Below are 5,987 nucleotides of genomic sequence, written 5' to 3'. Positions count from 1 at the left end.
AATCGGCGATGTGCCTTATTTGCTCGGTGGGGGAGCAAATAAATACCCTTTTCTTGACCTTTTGGCCAGGATCAAAGTGTAGTATCTGTTCCAGCAGATATTGCAAGCGAAGACAATATGTGAGAGAAACCCTACATATAAAACGTTGGTCAATGTAGGGGCAACCCGTCATACCAATTGTAATTATACAGCTCCCCTACTCCCCGAGGAGTTAGCCCCCATTTCCCCTTCACTTCTCACATTAAAAATCGGCCTTGTGCCTTATTTGTTTGGTGGGGGAGCAAATTAATAACCTTTTCTTGGCTTTTTCGCTAAGATCAAAGTGTAGTATCTTTTCCGGCAGATACTGCAACAAGAACAATATGTGGGGGAGATCCCCACATATAAGACCTTGGTCAATGTAGGGGCAACTCTTCATACAAATTGTCATTATCCAGCTCCCCTACTCCCCGGGGAGTTGGTCCCCATTTCCCCTTCACTCCTCACATTAAAAATCGGCCTTGTGCCTAATTTGCTCGTGGGGGAGCAAATAAATACAGCTTTTCTTGGCTTTTGGCCAAGATCAAAGTGTAGTATCTGTTCCGGCAGATACTGCAAAGAAATACCATATGTGGAGAGAGCCCCACATATAAGACCTTGGTCAATGTAGGGGCAACCCTTCATACGAATTATCACCATCCAGCTCCCCTACTCCCAGGGGAGTCTGTCCCCATTTCCCCTTCATTCATCAAATTAAAAATCGGCCTTGTGCCTAATTTGCTCGGTGGTGGGCAAATAAATACCAACCATACACCTTGGTCAATGTAGGGGCAACCCTTCATACCAATTGTCACTATCCAGCTCTCATTTCCCACCCATCGGGAGCTGGTCCCCTTTTCCCTTCCACCTCCATCTCTCTCCATGTTAAAAAACGGCCTTGTGCCTAATTTGCTCAGTGGGGAAGCAAATAAATAAAAATCCCACATATAAGATCAAAGTGCAGTATCTGTTCTTACTACATGCTGTACTTATGTTTGCCACTTTTCCTTGGCCACATTGCTAAGATCAAAGTGAAGTATCTGTTCTTAATAGATGATGCACTTACATTTGTAACTTTTCCTTGACAATGGAAGGGGGAACCCTTCCATGCTAAGGCATTTTTAGTCGGATGAAAGTCACTACATCGGTTGGTCTGTAACACATTTATATTTTTTAAGCAAGGGGTATGGAGTAACATTTTTGTCGCCCGAGTTATCAGAGAGTGACCTATGTTTTCAATGGGTGCGTCTGTCCGTTAGTCCGGATGATTAAGGGATAACGGTCCATTAGTTTTTCCTTAAATTTTGTCACAAATTATATTTTAATATATAAATGTGCATAGTAAAAAAAAAGTTGGTTTTTTTTTTCGTAAAATCCTGTTTTGCCCGCAGGGGTGTAAAAGGGGTAAAAAATGGCCAAAAATGACACTTTTTGTCCGTAATATTTGATCCATTCATTACATTTTTCTTACACTTGTCCAAAATGTGGAGGGCATTGTTCTTACTATAAATTCAGTATGGGTGACCTTGGCAAAAGTCTGGTTTTCGTCCCCCGGGGATTTAAGTGCTGAAAACGCCCTTTCTTCTGGCGTGTTCTCATATTTCTCAACAAAAACTTGATATGTCTATATAGTTGTTTCCCATGTTGCTGAATGTAAATATACATGTGTTAAGGTGTGAAACAACACTTTTTGTCCATTGCCACTTGTATTCAGCATTCAAAGTGGCTCATAACGGGTCAAAAATGTACCAAAATGGAAAAAAAATACTTTTTGCCCCATAAAATTGTACCTATCCATTACATTTTTCTGAAACTTGTCTAAAATCTGCAGAGCATTGTTCTTTATATAAATTCATTATTGGTGACCCTAGCAAAATTCTGCTTTGTGTCCCCTGGGGACTTTTAGTGCTAAAAATGCCCTTTTTATATTTCTCAATAAAGGAAACTGGATATGTGTATCTATATAGTGCTCTCCCATGTTGCTGAATTCAAATATTCATGTATTACGGTGTAAAACTGCATAGTTTGTCCATTGTCACTGGTATTCAGCATTCCAAGGGGCTCATAAGGGGTAAAAAATGTACCAAAATTGCAAATAATGACACGTTTTGCCCCATAAATTTTAATCTCTATCCATTAGATTTTTCTGAAACTTGTCCGAAATGTTGAGGCCATTGTTCTTAATATAAATTCAGTATGGGTGCCCCGCGTAAAAATCTCGTTCTGTCTCGCAAGTACTTTTTGGGACTCTCGTGTAGCACCAATTTTTATTAAACAGTATTTCATTCAGCGGGGGACCACGCATGTGTTTTAAGTAATGAGCATGGAATAACATTTTTGAGTATTATGTTCAAGCTGATTCCGCCTTTATTGCAGTGAATCTACTTTATTACACAATAAAAACGAGGTTATTAGTCGTGTGCAAGCGACTCTATAAGCAAGCGTCGGTCGGTATGTCTGTCCGTCGGTCCGTCGGTTTGTTGGTCGGTCGGTCGGTCGGTCGGTCGTCCGTAACACCTTTATGCTCGGCCTTTTTGGTTAAGATCAAAGGTATGTTGTTAATAGATGATGTTCTTAGCTTTTAAGCATTTCTTTGCCTTTTAGCCGAGATCAAAGTGTAGTAACTTTTCTGTTTGTAATTTTGTGATATAATGTTGCGGAGCACTTTTCTGTATTAATATTATGTAAAATGATCACCCACTTTACAACCAGTCAGTGTCAAAGCCATTCAAGTCATTCTCCAGATCATTCCTGTTGCTTTTGAAGGATTCCGGAGATTTTCTAAGCATCCAAGTCATTCTTAAGCTCATTTAATTCATCCTTACGTTCATTAAAGTCATTCTAATTCATTTACTTTTTATTTATCTAAGTCATTTCAGCCCATTTTCGGTCAATTTAGTTTATCTTTAAAAATTCTTTTAAAATTTCATGTCAATCTTACATTCACGCATTCATTCATTACATGAAAGCACGCGACTAATGGCTATCGGCCTTGTTATTTGTTTACTACGATGAGCTATATTTCTTAAGAAAAAACTTACGAGCGTGACCTTGCCAGCGGAGGGCTGTACCCTTGCCTTCTTTGGAGGTGGGGAGTCCAAGTGCTTCCACAGTATTGACTGGGCTTTCGTCTCTGGATCATAGTGATGGATCCAGGTTTCATCCTTTGTAATCAGTCTTTTTAAAAATTTGACTCATCTTCTTGGCACATCTATAAATTCATCCTCAAGCACCCGACGCGTTTTCTGGAATGGTGTGAGCAACCTAGGAATCTTTCTGGCAGACACCTTATGCATATGCAAATGATCATAATTGAGAGTTTCCAAAACCCTGTACTAATCTTGTCATTTTGGGATATTTGGCGAATAGTAATGCGCCGATCTTCCAAAATGGCAGCCTCAACTTGACGGACAGATGCCTCATCAATGGCAGAAGGGGGGGCGACTAGGTTTGGTTGCTGTTTCCACAGACTTCCGGCCATGTTTGAATTGATGCCAGCGTTTACAGGGTCATATGATGGGGCATTATCATTAAAAGTTTCTTTCATTTCATCAAAAGTCTCCTGTGGTGTGCGTTCTTTCAAATACAAAAACCAGATCAGTGCTCGACATTCAACAGGCTCTATTTCACACCTGACTCAGTTCAAACACCTTTAAAACAGAAACTATTAATAAAATTAGTTCAGAGCTGTAATTTGCCACACGACCCGTAGAGATATAAATCATTGCATATGCAAGATGTCAGCTAGATCAGACAATAGAAAATGGATCAGGGGCATTACTTATTGCACGCAGCTCGTGCTCCCTGATCGCTTTGTCTGGGAGCGCTAATACCTAATATGTAATTATCGCTAAAAAAAAACGACAACAAAAATCGTCAATCCTTTATAAGCGATAAAAAAGCTAATATTTAAAAAAGGTGCAATCAAATATAAAATATATGGATCAATATTCTAGCCCTTCTACAGTGAAGCTACGCTTATGAGTCATTGAGTAGCGACGTATTTGTATGCATAGTACTATTTTAAAAGGTTTACTAAAACTAAAAATGTATATATGTATATATATATGTATATATATATGTATATATATATATATATATATATATATATATATATATGTATGGATCCTTTTAGATGATTTAGTAAAAATTACATTTCAATTTCTTTAACTAGTAAAGAGACCTATATATATATATATATATATATATATATATATATATATATATATATATATATATATATATATATATATATATACGTTTTTAACGTGTTCAGAACGTGGCTAAAATTAATGTGCAATGGTTTAAGATGTGATTTACAAAATGTTGTAGAATGTTTATGTATGTATGTGTATACATGCACATATAGTTACATATGTGTGTCTATATATTGTAATGTAAACTAATGAATTACTAATAAAGAATTTAAAGTTTATACTATTTTGTAAATCACATTCTTAAACTATGTAAGATTTATTCCAGCAACGTACTTTCCACGTTACAAACATATATATATATATATATATATATATATATATATATATATATTTTACACACGTCACGGTTAACTAGTTCAAGAAAGTTAAATGTAATTATAACTTATATATATATATATATATATATATATATATATATATATATATATATTTGGGGTAGAGAGGGCTCCGGTAAGCCGTGATGAAGGCAACCTTTCTAGGAGAAGCAAATCTCTGATTTAAAAACAAACATAAAGCGGAAGACGAGTACCCGCATTAAGCTGGTCTGCAGTTTAATTTGTTGCTGGTTATCTCGCTCTTGCTTGTTGCTGGATCTCAACATTTTGAACCGAGAGAGAGAGACTTAGCTGTCGTACAAAGCTAAGACTCCGTAACATCATATTTGTATAGATACTCCCTCAGATATTTGGGCTCATGGATTTTAAATATCTGAGGGAGTGGCACTCGTCTGACAAGACGTTGCAATCATCATATATATATGTATGTATCTATCTATCTATCTATATAGTAAAATCTTGTTTTATAGGAGTAATTTTAAGAGTTAGCAATCACTTGTGCAAAGACAATTATTTTTTTTTATGAAGGGGTTACCATATATTAATTTAATTCACCATAAACAATATATGTTGCACTGAACACTAAAATGTAAGCGCGAATTAATAAAGCTACAAAATGTGGCTAATACTAAGAGTTCGTTGTGAGCTTATTTGTGAAATGTGATTACTTTATTTTTACTGTGTTCAATTTTTTTGTTTTTTGAGGCACATTTTCATGATGGAAGAACACATTAAACGAAATTGTCTTTAAAATTATCTAATCTTTGATTTTCCCCAGTGGGTAAATAAAATGTGAAAGAAGTGTAAATATGGTTATATAAGTGTGCTCAATACCGAAGTAGAGCAAGGTATACTTTTTATCTATTTTTTTTTTTACATAAGCAGTAATATGTTGCTAAACAGCCATGAGGATGTTTCGGTCAGCTAGCTACTAGTGACTAGAGAAGTTTACAAACCATACAGCTTATACGACAGCAAAGTTTGTAATATAGGTCATCTTTGTCACAGGGAGTTTAAATGAGGAGGTTTCGTCAGATTTAAAAAAAATTGGATTTGGTTGTATTTAAATAAGTTTCAATAGGGGTGTTGTTTTGAGTCTGTTTAGATATGGAAAAGGATGAGATATTAAAGACTAGTAATGGTATGTGTGTGTTATGGCTACTCCGAATCTTAAACCTACTAGTGTGTATAGGTTCAATTAATAGGGTAATGTTCATTTGATATATCTATGCTAAAAAAGGTTTAAGATTTAATCGACGTCATCCAGTTACAAAAATGTAATTTACTAGAATTTTTATGAGGTAAAAAACGTGCAACGAACGTTGCCCTCTTGTATAACCCCTACATATATTAAACCCCACCTCCTCCATGCACATTTTTACTGAAATATTCATAACGCTTAATATCAGCTAATTTC

The 5,987-nt window shown here is 35.9% G+C and overlaps 1 pseudogene; it reads left to right on the top strand.

The window, feature by feature from the left end:
• The first annotated feature begins 537 nt into the window (after positions 1-537).
• Positions 538-707, top strand: LOC145244126 (U2 spliceosomal RNA; annotated as a pseudogene).
• Positions 708-5,987: the final 5,280 nt, after the last annotated feature.

This window comes from Euprymna scolopes, chromosome 22, assembly GCF_053919585.1.
Source record: "Euprymna scolopes isolate OS-2025 chromosome 22, ASM5391958v1, whole genome shotgun sequence".
Lineage (NCBI taxonomy): Eukaryota > Metazoa > Mollusca > Cephalopoda > Sepiida > Sepiolidae > Euprymna > Euprymna scolopes.
The sequence above is the reverse complement of the archived record's forward strand: the minus strand, read 5'-3'. Positions and strand labels throughout refer to the sequence as shown.